Raw genomic sequence first — 14,556 nt, forward strand, 5'->3', positions numbered from 1 at the left:
CTTTTCTTTTGGAGATGACCCTAAAAATAATTAATAATTAGCTAGAATGAAAAATGACCTCAACCTTTAGCCATTTCACCTCAGTCCCATAATGACCAGTCTTTCACATAGTTATCGCGTGACATGTCTGCTTCCTGCCAGGTGCGCCACTAGGACAGGACCCAGGCGGGACAGTCTGACAGGGTTGGAAGTTGAAGTGCCAGTAAGTCCTTTCTTCAGTTTATTTTTCCAACACCTGTTTTCTGATTCTGGTGCCTTCTTTTCTTTAGTTGCAGCTCTTTGTGTGAAACAGCCATGTCTCGTGGAAGCATCTTCTCCCTCAGCCTTGGCTGTAGCCCCCTATGTAACCAGTTAGCTGAGCATTACATCAGGTCAGTCACAGTGTGCTTCTTCTTAGCAGTGTCAAAAAACTTTGACTCTGTCTCTTCTTACCTGCACCTGCCCCTTAAGAGGTCTCAGTGTAGCTCTGCTGTAGACTGCCTCTCAGATGTACTAAATTAGAGAGGGAAAGTGGAAAAAGGAGGGGAGAATGTAGCAGAATAACCATTCCCTAGCTCAGCAATACAGTCTATGGGTGGGAAATAAAATAGGTGGACTGGAACAGAGGAGTCTGTATACATTATTTGTTCTGATACAGCCAAACATGCATGGCTGGAGGGATTCAACTCATACACACCTGACCTGTTAGTCACAGACTGACCACCTCCATGGACCATTATGCATGATGGATTGCAGACGATAGTGTGTGGTGTACTCCTCTCTACAAAAAAATCATCCAAACAAGACAGAAAAATAATGTTAACACGCAACAAACAGCGCTCATGTTTAGCTCTCCATTTCACTGTGTTTTGTGTTCGCCTGTCTGTGGCCTCATCTGAAACATTGTGAGGTGGGAGCATTTTAAGCTTCAGGCGATCATAAACAGCAGCCTGCTTCCCTGCATCATATTCACAGTTGGCAAGTCCGTGCTCTTTCTAGCCGCAGCAATAATCGTGCTATTGGTTTAAATCCACTTCATGTCAGTCACACAAGACACTGCCAGCATACAGGAGGCAAAAACCTGCTGTCGTAGCAGATGTTGAGGAAATTATATATTTTCTTGACCCATGGATTCTCTGTGTTATTTGAGCCCCAAAGCATGGTAGCAAGCACCTGAGCTTCTGACCCCTTTCTGCTGTGAGAGGAATGAGGGGTGACAGTCAGTGGAAGTTCAGTTCAATATTGTGGTCTGTCACTGTGGATACTAGAATTGTGATCCCTGCCCATGACTCCTTAGATTCACAGAACTCAATGCATCCATCTCCATGTGTCCATCTCTTGAGCTGTGGGCTTAAATGTACAGGTAAAACTCAGGATTCTCTGTTGATGTGAATGTGAACATTTTCATTTTAAAGCCCACTGAGTTTCCCCTTTTATCACCAGGTTTTAGCATACCTTTTTTATTTTTGCTGTGTCAAATAGAGCTCAGCTGTCAGGGTTCCATTCCTGGCAGTCATCCCCTTTCATGCTTGTGATTGTCTCCCTCTCTGTTGTTCCTGCATGTGTTTCCCCTGTCAGTGTTTGTCTGTCTGGAGCTGGGAGGCGTGGTTCTGCCCAGCTTTATCCAGTTCCACTAATTACCTTCCCTGCAGCATAAGAAGCCGGATGTGGGACACATTCGGCGCTCGACCGTTTTCCTCATTTACGTGGTAACTTCTCATCGGTTGGCTCCCGTTTTTTGTTTGATGGTATTTTCGCTGCTTGTAGATTTGTTTGTTAATTATTGTTTCTTTGTTAACTTTCGTTTTAGTTTCCCGAGATCCCGTTCCTGCCTACCCTCAACCGTCTCGTCACGTTTTGTTTTGTCCCTTTTCCCCTGTTTTTGTATTTCCTTGTTTTCTTTGTTTATTAAATAGTTGTTTAAACCGTTCTCTGTTTCCTTATCTGCATTTGGGTCCGGCTCACTGTGTTATTACCTGAACCGTTCATGACATCAGCATAAGAGAAGCCATTCTAAATGTAGTGACAAAATATTCCTTAATTTCACTGTGTATTGTGTGATAAATGGTCATTTGCAAACATATTTACACCCATCTGCTGTAAGTCTTGTTTTGTCCCACAGAGTATCCCAATTGTATTGATTGGTCAAGTGTATTTTCCTTTCTTTTTGTATTCGTTTTCTGCATCCATTTTGGCTGCATTGAAAACTCTGCTATATATATATATATATATATATATATATATATATATGCTTAGATGTTCCTGTATGACAGACAGGAATTTTAAACAAACATTTTTTAAACCACCGGTCGACCAAAGTGCTGTACTGTTCAGTAAACAATACAATACAATAACAAAAATACACATGAAAATCAGTAGACAGGTGTCTTGCTCAGCTTGAATTAAAAGACATGGAGAACAGGTGAGTGTACAACATGGACTTAAAAACCTCTAGGGTCTGGGGTTGGGCTGATCTAATATGCAAGGGCAGGCTATTCCAGAGCCTGGGGGCAGCCACCGCAAAGGCTGGGTCACCTCTGGTTTTCAGTCTGCTTACACCTTTTCCCTCACATAAACTGGTATTTATAAAGAAAGAATGGTGGGTTGGCGTTTAATAATACTTTTTTTACCGCAATGATGGTTTGCAGAAATGTATGAATTAACAGTACACTACAAATAATGACAGACTGTTATAGAATCTCACCATTGTGACGCAGTAGGTGACATCACACTCTGTTTGCTGTATTTCTTATAGACATGTCTAATGAGTGGTGGAGCAGGGCATAACTTCCGATATGTAAACTGAGTTAAAGGCTGTTTCTACTATAACTGACTGTGAGTGTGGAAATGAGGCCTGTGCAGGCTTAGCAAGCTCCACAATGATTGAGATTTAGGAAACAGAATCAGGCATACGTGTGGCTTCATAAATCTGATGCAAAGAATGTGTAGGTATATTTCTGTCTTTGTGCATATGCACAGTGACAGCTGTAAATCTACAAAGAATGTTATGCATGTGGCATAAGAAAACAAAAGAATAGTCATAAGTGGGGACCTCTTAACCAGGAAACAAAAATCAGTTGAAGGTCAAATTAATATCTTTCAAGGGAAATTATTTTCTATAAGACTTTAACCTTTAATCATGTTTGAGTTTAACCTTTAACTCCCTAGATAATAACAATTCAAGCTAATTTACAACTCTCCTTCGGAACCAAACATTCAACCATTTTAATATCATCGATACCCTACCAGACAGAGGGAAAGCAGAAAAGACTTATTTCAATTAATTCAGCAACCATGACAACCAAGGCATATGGTGGCAAAGAGATCTGAATAAATGGCATGTTTCATCTTACTGCAGGCACCATATGGGATACTCCTTATTCAACTGTTTGAGCAATAGAAGAGAAAAAACATGAATGGTCTTGTGCAGTTGTATGTGATTTGGCAGTATATTGTAACTACATCTAGCACAAGTCAGAAGGATCAAGAATCTGATTTTGACTCTGAACTTATGGACTGGAATATGAACTGAAATATAAATTGAACCTGAATAATTAAAAGTTTTAGTTGCTGGTCTTTATGCTATCATTGTAAAGAATTCTATAGTGAATTGCCTTCTGCAGCCAGGGAAGATTCTCTGCTCCATTGGGCTGGATTGTCATCCTCAATGTTTGTATACAGAGCCTGTAGCTACTTTATAGATTCTGCAGTCGTAAGTAAACTCTTTTTTCTTTAATATTTCTTAAATCACAGAATTTTGCAACCTGCCATAGCAATCAATCAGGCTCAACACCTTTTTAATATAACAGGGAGTCCAAAACAGTCATATATACATACAAAATATTTGAATTATATCTTATATCAACATACAAACGCTGATTTTGTGTTGAGTGAAAGTAAAGCAAGAGACAGATGGCAAGGTAAGGCCACCTTAATTATGTAGCATGTTTCAAACAGGCATTTCAAAGTGCTTTACATAGGCAAAGAAATACGTTAGAATGGCATTCGGAAACAATAGGCACTACAAAATAAAATTAAATAAATTAGGATGTAATAAAATACATACAATTAACATATACAAATAGACAAAATAATAATGGATCAGGAATACAGTTGATTCAATTCAATTCAATTCAATTTTATTTATTGAGCCAAATCATAACAAAAGTTATCTCACGACACTTTAAAGAGTAGGTATAGACCACACTCTGTGAATTATTTATGATTTATATTATTTAATTCCTCCATAGAGTGCGGTGGCAATGAAAACCTTCCCTATAACAGGCAGGAATGTCGGACAGACCCAGCTCTATGGAGGACGGCCATCTGTCTTCACTGGTTGGGGAGGAAGAAAAGGAGAGAGAAAGAGAGAAAAGATGGACAGATCGACAGAGAAAGAGAGAGATAAAGACAGACACACTTCCAGTGATGCAAGCAACCACAAAGTAACAGTGACTACAGTGATAGCTTAGGCAAAGTGAATATGACTTACAAGTTATGGCAGTTAATACAGCAGAACAGTAAAATGATAATAATTATGATGGCAAACATGGATTTGAATTAGTTACATGCATTGATGAGACATGAATGATACAGACAGGATAATAGCTCAGAGAATCAGCAACAGGATTATCCCCTGCAGACTATGCCTATAGCAGCATCATTAAGCATGACAAAATCAGCTTAAAAATAACAACATAGCTAAGGGCTCTTAAGCCCTAGCTGTAAGCTTTATCAAAGAGGAAAGTTTTAAGTTTACTCTTAAATATGGGGACAATGTCTGCCTCTCGAATAACACTTCAGAGTTGGTTCCAGAGGAGAGGAGCTTGGTAGCTAAAGGCTCTGCCTCCCATTCTACTTTTGGAGACTCCAGGAATGACAAGTAGCCCTGTATTCTCAGAGCGCAGCAATCTAGTCGGGCAATACGGTACTATGAGCTCTTTAAGATTTGATGGAGCCGTTATGGTTTAGTTACAGTGATGTTATAAGTTTTAAGTTGTCATAAATGCAACAAAGGAAATAAAAATGCAGTAGAGTAACCAATCCATCAAAGGCACAGATGAACAGCAGAGTTTTCAATTTAGATGTGAAAGTAGTTTGGGTGCATTGAGTGCATCAGGAAGGACAGTCAAGGCCCAACCAGCTGACTGTTACTTCCTAAAAGTCTGAGGGGAGTACATTCTTCAAATAGATCAGAAATGTATTTGAACATAAGATTGCTGAATGATTTATAAATTAGCAGCATCATTTTAAAATCGAATTCATTAAACAGACAAGAGAATGTTAGAATAAGTGAATTTGTTTCTCTAAATCATGTCTGGACACAATACCTCTAATTCTTGAGATATGTAAAAGACAACACCAAATAACTAATGTCCCAACAAGTGATGTGGTCCTTCTGTGGGCAAAAAAGTAATATACAGATACAATTCAGTGTTGTTTTGGTTCTACACTCGAACTAAATATTGAAGTAAGCTATGTTGTGTAAGTTGAAATCGGATCCTAAGTGTGTGTGAGAGCAAAAGGGAGAAACTGTTCAACAATCAAAGGTTACAATATTGTAACCCTAGTTATATTAGCAAAGGCGGAGCCCTCTATTGGACTCTATGGGCAAAACTCTCCTCCAAGCAAACATTCACCCACCAAATTTGCATAAACGTAGCTTGCCAACCAGGACATGCCCACCTGAATAGGCGAAGACCCCGCTATATATAAGGCAGTACACACCACTGTATGCCAATAGAACTAGGGTTACAATATCACAACCTTCGTTCTATCTCATATAGGCTAATAAACGAATGCCCTGTTGTGACAAAACATCTCCTCAACCACACCTGCCATGATCGGCTAAAGGCCAGCTGAGCAGTCCACCTACCCCTGCATGACATAAAGTGCAACAGCAGAGAAGTAGGGGGCCCCAGCCAACCCGAGCAACTAAACTGGAATGTGTATGTGTAAAATGCCCGAGGGGAGCCGATGTAACACAACTGACCTACACCCATCCCTTTACCAGTCCTGTATCGTTCTAGCGAGCTCACGCCCTAAAAAGGAGCCTGACATGTCAACGTTAGAGTCATATGAACGGACTAAAATTAGAGAACACTGTCAAATATCTCAGGTCGAGGACAAGACACATCCAGCTGTTTAACCCTCAACCTAAAAGGAAGCCCTCCTATGAAAAAGCCCTCCATCCATCAAGTGAAAAAAGGACAGAATAGAGCCAACTGCACATAACAAGGGATCTAGCGTACTTTCCTTGCACTAGCGCTTGAACCCCTGCCACTTTGCCTTGTAACAGGTAGTGGTGGATTCTGCTCTTGCCACCTGGATGGTCTGCATAACATGTATAACATGTTCAGCCCTCCTCAGTTTGTCCCTCTCAGAAGCCAGGCCCAGAGAGGTTGTCCTAGAGTGGGAAAAGTGCCTATTGCACCCGCCTTCTGAGACAGACTCCTCCAGAACTGGGATATGGTCAAGGACTGGGCTGCCACCATTTAAGAAATTTCTGCATACCATATTCTATATGCAGCCAAGCTGCAGCCTGTTACGCCAATCACCTGGGCTGACAGGCATGCAGCGCCGGACTGTTGTATTCCTTCATCGGTAAACTCTTCTTCCTGGATTGGCATTCCTTTCTCGTTTGTGTTTTTTTAAGCTCCCCGTCAATAAGTATATTTAATCGTTGTTTCGTTTCTCCGTAGTTTCCCATGTTCCTGTTTCCTCGTCCGTCTCCCTGATCATCCGTCGTCTCATCGTTCCTGTTTTTCCCTCGACCGTCTCGTTATTAGTATTTCTGTTTCCCTGTAGTGTTTTACGTTTTGTGTGTAGTTATTATTAAACTTTTGTTTGTACTTGTATTGTGTTTATCTCTGTACCGTTCATGACAACTTACATCCTTCCATTTTGTTTGCCAATGAATGTGTCAATTTCTCAACACAATAAGTTTCTGGTGCTCACACCTGAGTCTCATGCTCTGCTCTTTATAAAGCAGCTGAAGCTTGTCACAGGTTTGATAGTCATTAGACTCAGGTGTGTTTCAGCAGGGAGAAACCTAAAACATGCAGGGCAGCGGCTTTTTCCCTCACCAATGACCACACAGGAGACTAGAGAGAATAAACAGTGACACAATGTCAGTTGCTGCATCCTTTACAGCCAAGTCGGCAGTTATGCATTGCTGGACCTCATCACTGGCTCAGCCCTTTCAATGTTTGCCCCCCATGGGCCAGCCTTCCATTAATGGAGGGTCTGGTGTATAGACTGTATTAAACAACAAAGAGCTTGACGGCTCCCGAAAAGTGCAGCCAAAGCATCTCGGTCACCCCCTGGTGACTGGCTGCAGTATAGGTCAGTATAGACAAGTATAGAAGTAAAAAAATTAAATACATTTTTCCCAATGTTTTAATTAGTTATATGATGCTATAAAAACAGGGTAAAACGTCATTAATGACAGCTGTGATCAAGTTGCGAATGGTCGGTTAAGTGAATGGATGTCACTTTGATATCACTACAGCCCTATTGCTACTGTGCAGACTACCAAGGAGGTGAATCGAGCATTCCAGGAGGAAATAGATTACCTCTCAGCTGAGATCCAGGACCTGTTGCAGAAACAGGCAGGGTTTGTCATCCTCATTCATGAATGACAGAAGGAGTTTTACTCCATGTACTTCCTGGTTTCCAAAAAGACAAGTGATTTCACTCCCATTTTGGATCTCTGCTTCCTAAATCACTGCATCAAGCTGTTACTGGACCTGCTTGAGCCAGGTGCTTGGTTCGTCACCATTGTGTTCCCCTGGTCTGGGTCACACAGTTAAACATTTAAATGAAGGGTCTTTTGGCTGCTCCAGGTTCATATGATGTCAGAGCTGGTCTCGCTGAGGGTGGCCCACTATGCAGCCTTCTCTGGTGGGTTGTCTCTACTGCCAAACCGAACACAGTTCAGACAGCTCCTGGATCTTCGCTTCCAGCAAGCTGCCGTCCACAAATGGCCTCCTGTGTCTCCAACGACTGTCGTTAAGACTCAATAGAGCACTAACGAAGTTGAAACCAACTTCCCACTAACGACTGTCACTCTAACGATGGTTGTTGGCACTTGGAGCACAAAGGGTTCCAGTGACATCATCGGCCTTGTGAGAGGTTAAATACCTGGATCTCCACACCAGTTAGTTGGACCAGTCCCAGCCTGGTCAGTTGCGTACATGAACTGATGAAGCCTCTTGGATGAGAGGTGAAACGTTTTCCTAGACAAATAACAAAGTCCAGTTGCTTTTGACTGAGGTCGCACTCACACTGTCCATCCCTGCCCGAACAGGGTTTGCGGGTAAAGCCTAGTTCGTTTGACCAGTGTGAGTGCAACCGCACTGCGCCTTACGGCGGCCAACTTGCCAGCCACGGACCGTTGGGGAGAGGTGTAAAGCACGTCTGCACATGTACGAGCACGAGCGTGGAGTGTTTACTGCAGATTTGGTCGGATGAAAATGGTCAAAAACAGTTGGACAAGAGGCACAAAAACTCAGAGTTCTATGGAAAGATTTGTAAACAAAGCGATGCATCGCGATGATGTCAATCAATGCGTTTGACGTGTTACGGCGTGATGACGTATACACGCAAGAAGCATTCTTGTCGGCCCGCCTGAGAGAGGTGGGCTTCGTAGAGCCCGTTTGCACATGTACAAGCACGAGCATGCGCACGTGTACGAGCACGAGGCCTACGGCGGTTCTGACTTTATTTATGTGCGCCTATATAGAATATTAGATATAGAAATTAGAAGGACAGACCATGCGCGGACATTTAACAACAACAACAATGGCGGCGAAAGGTTCACGTTGGTGTGATGCGGAGGTGGAGTATTTACTGCAGATTTGGTCGGATGAAAATATTCAAAAACAGTCGGACAAGACGCACAAAAACTCAGAGGTCTATGGAAAGATTTGTAAACTAAGAGACGCATCGCGATGACGTCAATCAATGCGTGTGACGTGTTACGGCGTGATGACTATGGACAGCGAGAAGCATTTGCGCGAGGCCCAGGCAGTGTGCGTACAAACGGGCCTGGGGCGCGGGGGGACGCACTAGGCTTTAGCTGAAAAAACGGTTTTGGCCCGGTGCGGAAGGACAGTGTGAGTGCGCCCTTAGACTGCAAGTTTACGGCTATTCCAGGCAGTCATCAGGAACTGACTAAAACTTACAGGAGTTTCACAGAAATTTACGGTGACATTAACTGCTGCAAATCCCACTTTTCATGCAGTGATCATTACTGAAACCAAATAAACATACATTAAAGAAAGGGAGCAGAAAATATATGAGCTGGGTGGGATTATATACCACCATGACTGTGATGTTTGAGAAAGTGGAGAAATCAGCTCTATGTTGTTTCATAAGGAATTTTTCATCATCAAATGATGTTGTTCACTCTGCCACTGTACACGGAAAGCGCATGTTGCACTAAAACAGTACAATTTTGAATTCTTATCTCATTTTAACAAGTTTCCACATAGGACAGATGGTCCACTCTTGTGGTCCTTGGTCCGCACTTGATGCAAGGAAATGACAATGGCAGACTTCAACATCGAAAAGAGAAGTCTGACGTGACGTCACGTGGTCACGTGAAAGTGTTTCTTTTAATTTTATCCACAGGAATATTTGCTGTGGGGCAAACTGAAAACATCAGGTTTAAACATGAACTCATAATTTTTCATTAGACCAATTTTAAAATACACTTTGAAAGAATGACACAGTAGTTTCCCTTTTTTCAGTGTGGCAAATGGCAAATGTAAAATAATCCCTGAATAAGCACAACACCAAGCCCTGAAACCCCACAGGAGTAGATTTCCACCTGAGATTCATCTCTTGAAATATTTAGAAAATATTTCTGAAGAGTAACCAAGGGTTTTATATATTGCAAGACGTTTGGTTGGGCAGCAAACAATTTAAAATTTTCGTCCCTAAGGCTTTATATGCTACTAACATTTATATGTATAATGTTAACCCCTACTCTGACCTATGATCAGACTTAGACAGTTGTATAAGTATCAGTAGGTGTTGTTTTCTCTAAACTTGTGCGATTCTCTTTGAGATACTAAGATACAACATTGTATAATATACTGATGTTTTGACCAATAATAAACAATTTAATGTAGAAGTTGCATTCATTTTAATATAGACTTTTTTTTTAATCTTAATTTACAAAAACAAAAAACCTATGAATTACATCTTCTAAATTTTTTGTACATTCACTGTCTGGTTTCAAGGAAGGTGTGGACATACTTTGCACCCCAACAAAAAAGATAAAATAGGTCATTACAGTGTATGCATGTATGTAGTGGTTATGCTGTAAAAGTGTAGTTAAACCAATTTGTTTTCCAATCCATCAGTTTATATTCAGTTTTGACAGATACATGCCTTCTTTGCCTTGGAGGCATTACAGTCATTTCACTTGAGTCATCTGAGAGTTGTAGTATTTCAAATGAAGAAGAAACCAAGATGGTGCTGTGTTCTCCACTCCAAATTATATCCCCAAGTGTCTTATTGCCTATAGCTAGCTGCATTCAGCCGACATCAAACCAATTAGGAGTCTTTGAATATCTTCATGTCAGTGAAACATATTGCATTTTATGGCGTACTCTTAATGTGCAGTCTATCTCAGTATAATCTGGAGTCTAAATATGCATACAAAGAGCCTAAACTTCAGAAATGCAACTAAATTTGCATAAATCCTAAGCTATAGATTCTAGTTTTGCAGCTACTAATCATTCAGTGTTTCTCCTTTGTTATTTGATATTATTATAGCACATTATGCTGAAAACTGATTGTCATGTCTGTGGGAAAGGATCTGACACCAACCCATTCTCACTCCCAACTTGTCAAAAATGGCAGCTTGGCCAGTGTCTCACAGGTCAACATTCCAATTTCAGCATCACTTCACTGGTTCCCTTCTTTTAAATCCATTCTTGTATACAAAACAAACTTGTATAGACTTGCTTTTATGTGATGTCATCTTTTTATTGTTATTTATTTTTATTTTATTGTATCTTTACTGTCTTTTTATTTTATTTTTTGTATTTACTGTTCACTAAAGGCGTCCTATCGTTTTTCTTGCCTTGTTGATGTGTATTTATGTGCATGTGTATGGATTTGTATGTGCTTTTGCCTTAGCTCTGTCAGTCAAAGCACTTTGTAAACTTTTGTTTTTTAAAAATGCTATATAAATAAAGTTATTCATTATTATTTATAATACCTACGCACAAGGCCCCCTTTAGCATCTGTATTAAATGTACCATGCTTTGACTGTAGAGCAGTGAGATGATGTAATATAAAGAGTGCTAAAGTTTACAGAGATAAAGAGCGCCAAAGTTTGCAAAGGCAGGATGTCAGAATGGATGGATGAATCAATCAAACACTGGATTTTCACCCAGGAGACCTTTGTCCATAGCCCTTGTGAAACCAAAATTCACAAGACTAATTTTAATTGATATACTTAACAAACCTAACATTACCAAATAGTTTTGGTGCTTAACTCTTACCCTACTCAACATGTTCTCTACATGTAACTTATCTGATTTAACATTCTGTGAATTTAATTTTACCTGTGTTCTTACATCTACCTCGTATATATTTGACTTAGAGTTTTTTGCTTCCTGTTTATTGTTTTTTATGTGGAATCATAGATTGTTATATTTATATAGCCACAGCATGTGGTTGAATTAGCAAACTGGCAAGCTGCTTGGCCGGAAACTTGCCCAGCCACTGTCACAGCAATCCACCAATCACAGCCCAAAAATGTTGCATAGGGACCCGCGTCATACGGAAGTGGTCATGGTTTAACAAATTACTCACACACACAAGCACACACACACACACACATACAAAGCAAGATATTTGGTGCAAAAGTAATTTGTCTTTGTAAGCAAGAAACTGTACTTTCTACAGGTGTACAACTTTCATTGTACGCATTCACATACTGACTTGCAGATGTGAGGATTTTGTACATAACTTTGAACTATTTGATACAAGTGTTTAAATGTGTTTTGCACCATATTCACGGCAAAAAATTTTTACAAAAATGGCACCGTATGACTATAATTTGTGATTCATAGAAAAGGATTTGTGCACCTATGATGAAGTATTTGAGAAAGTGTTAATGTAGTTTTGTGTTTGTCGGAGTGGGGAAAATAATCTAAAAGTTTGCAACTCCTAAAGCATTTTTCTCTACAACTACAAATTGACTGATAACATGTGACTACAAATTATTTATGCACCAAATTTACCTCCATATGTCAGTGTTTTCCAAAGTTGCACACCTAATTTTTTTTATCCAAATCAGACATAGCCATACAGTTATGCTGACATTTGAGTAAATGCGAGTAACTAAGTAACTATGAAGTAGCTACGACTCTAGTGATGACCAATTCTGTCATTGGTCAGTAGTCCATCTAACCCTTTGGTCCAAACTGAAATATCTCTACACAGGCTGTTATCATTCACTTTTTGAACTACACAAAGTAATGCACAGTAATTTGTGTTTATCCCTTGTATTTATTTTGTATTTATGTATTTATTACAGATGAAATCAGCACACTTTAATTCCTGTGTATTTCTGTTTTGTGCTACCTCTGCTTGTGTTAACAACTCTGATTGGCTGATGAATGCTCCTGGCCCAAACTGCACCATGTTGGCCTAATGAGGCCTCAGCTTATAACAAGAGCTGTGCCCTCACAGTCTGGTTCTCTCTTTCCCCTCTCAGGCTGGTGGCAGCAGCCTGGTGTTTTATTTTGGTTGGATTCATTGCATTGCATAATTTTGTTTATGTAGTTTTTTATTTAATTTAATCATATAATGCTTGGCAAGGATGGGACTGGCATTACTGTTTTCATGGTTTCGTTTTAAGTTTAGTTCCTCATTTAGGCAGTTCAGAGTCTCTGGTCCGACAGCCCATTGTGTGGTTGGCCAGAGCACCCTTATGCTTATGACTCTTTTTGTTTTGGTCCAGGTTTAGTTCTTTTTATTGTGAAAAATGAATCATTTTTAAATTAAATAAAAACTACAAAAACTTTATGATGGATTCCCCTGTGAATGACTTAAGGGATCTCCTGCCTTTTTTCCAGCTCCACCAGCAGGTTGAATTTTCCGGTGTAGGGAAATGCAGTTCCCAAAACTACTTGGACTGCAATGACATTTGGTTCAGACATCAATGATTCTGCTTAGGGTGTATATCAATAACTTAGTCCCACAATATGAATAAACATTAGAAAATGTCTTACATTTTTTTCTTAAATGTCATATGCTTGCCTTTTATAGAAAAGTAATAATATCAGTACTGCATGTTTTAGCCTCTTTATTCAAATTGCAATAATCATTTTAACAGCCCCAAAGATCCTGCTACGAATGATTTGATAAAGTGATTGGCTGCTCGTTGATTTTTCTTTTTATTTATTCATCTCTTTACACTTGCAATAAGAAACTGATTGCTCATGATTACAGTTATTCTTTTAGCTTGTAGAAAAGTATTTGTCGCTCAGATTGTCTGAAAAATAATCATATGAAGTGGTACTCTATAACATTAAGTGGTGAATTATCAATTGGTGTTTGGTACATTTTAACTGTAAAGGCAGCCTTCTGCAGGAGGCTGAATTAATTTAAAATGATTCAATTGAACACAAGTAAGCATGAACCAGCCTGACAAAAAGTGTTATTTATAGCATGTAGGTCTTTCATGTTGACATGAAAAACAATTCCCAAGACTTCATTCACTGTGACTCAAAGTTGTGTTCAATGGGTATGTACCTTCTAGCTCTTTTTCCCTTCTGTTTTCAATCGTAACATTTTACATTAAAGTTTACAACAAATTTAACACCTGAGGTTGTAGTCAAGTGGAGTACTTATCAGTAGTGATGTCCAAATGAAGCTTCATAAACCATTACTTGTATTTGTTGAGCCCACTAGATGGAGCTCTTGGAAAAAATTGACTCAATGAATGGTAGCTGACATTGGGTGCGAGGCAGGGTACACCCTGGACAGGACGCCAGTCTATCGCAGGGCACATAGAGAGAAACAGAGACAGACAACCATTCACACCTACGTCCCAGCCCGGATTCCAACCAGCAACCCTCTTGCTGTGAGGCGACAATGCTAACCACCCCACCACCATTGTGAATGGTAATTTAGTGTGTTTTCAACCCTTTGATGAACAGAGAGCTCCATCTAGTGGAAATAATGAAAATGGTCCATGAAGGCGCCATTTGGACATCAGTACTTATGAGCCTTTGAAAACAGTTGTACTATGTAATGTCCCCTATATGGCTCTCAAAGAGCTCTGTCAAATCTGTGACAAATAATTCCTAATGATGTCACCAGGGATTAGTTAGTTTAAATGTTTACAACAGAAAGCCTGAGTAACATCTGGGCCAGTGAGAGTCTGATGAAATTATCTCTTACTCTTACTAGAGTAGGTACTAAAAGTCATCTGTGCTTTGACTTTGTACCTTGTAGCCTTCCTGGAAGTGCAGTACAACCCCTTTGATTGGTTTCTGAAAAGTCCTGCACGAAGTCAGGTTTAACAAAGGAGTTGATATCATCTGTTTT

Source organism: Echiichthys vipera (assembly GCF_963691815.1).
Source record: "Echiichthys vipera genome assembly, chromosome: 10".
Lineage (NCBI taxonomy): Eukaryota > Metazoa > Chordata > Actinopteri > Perciformes > Trachinidae > Echiichthys > Echiichthys vipera.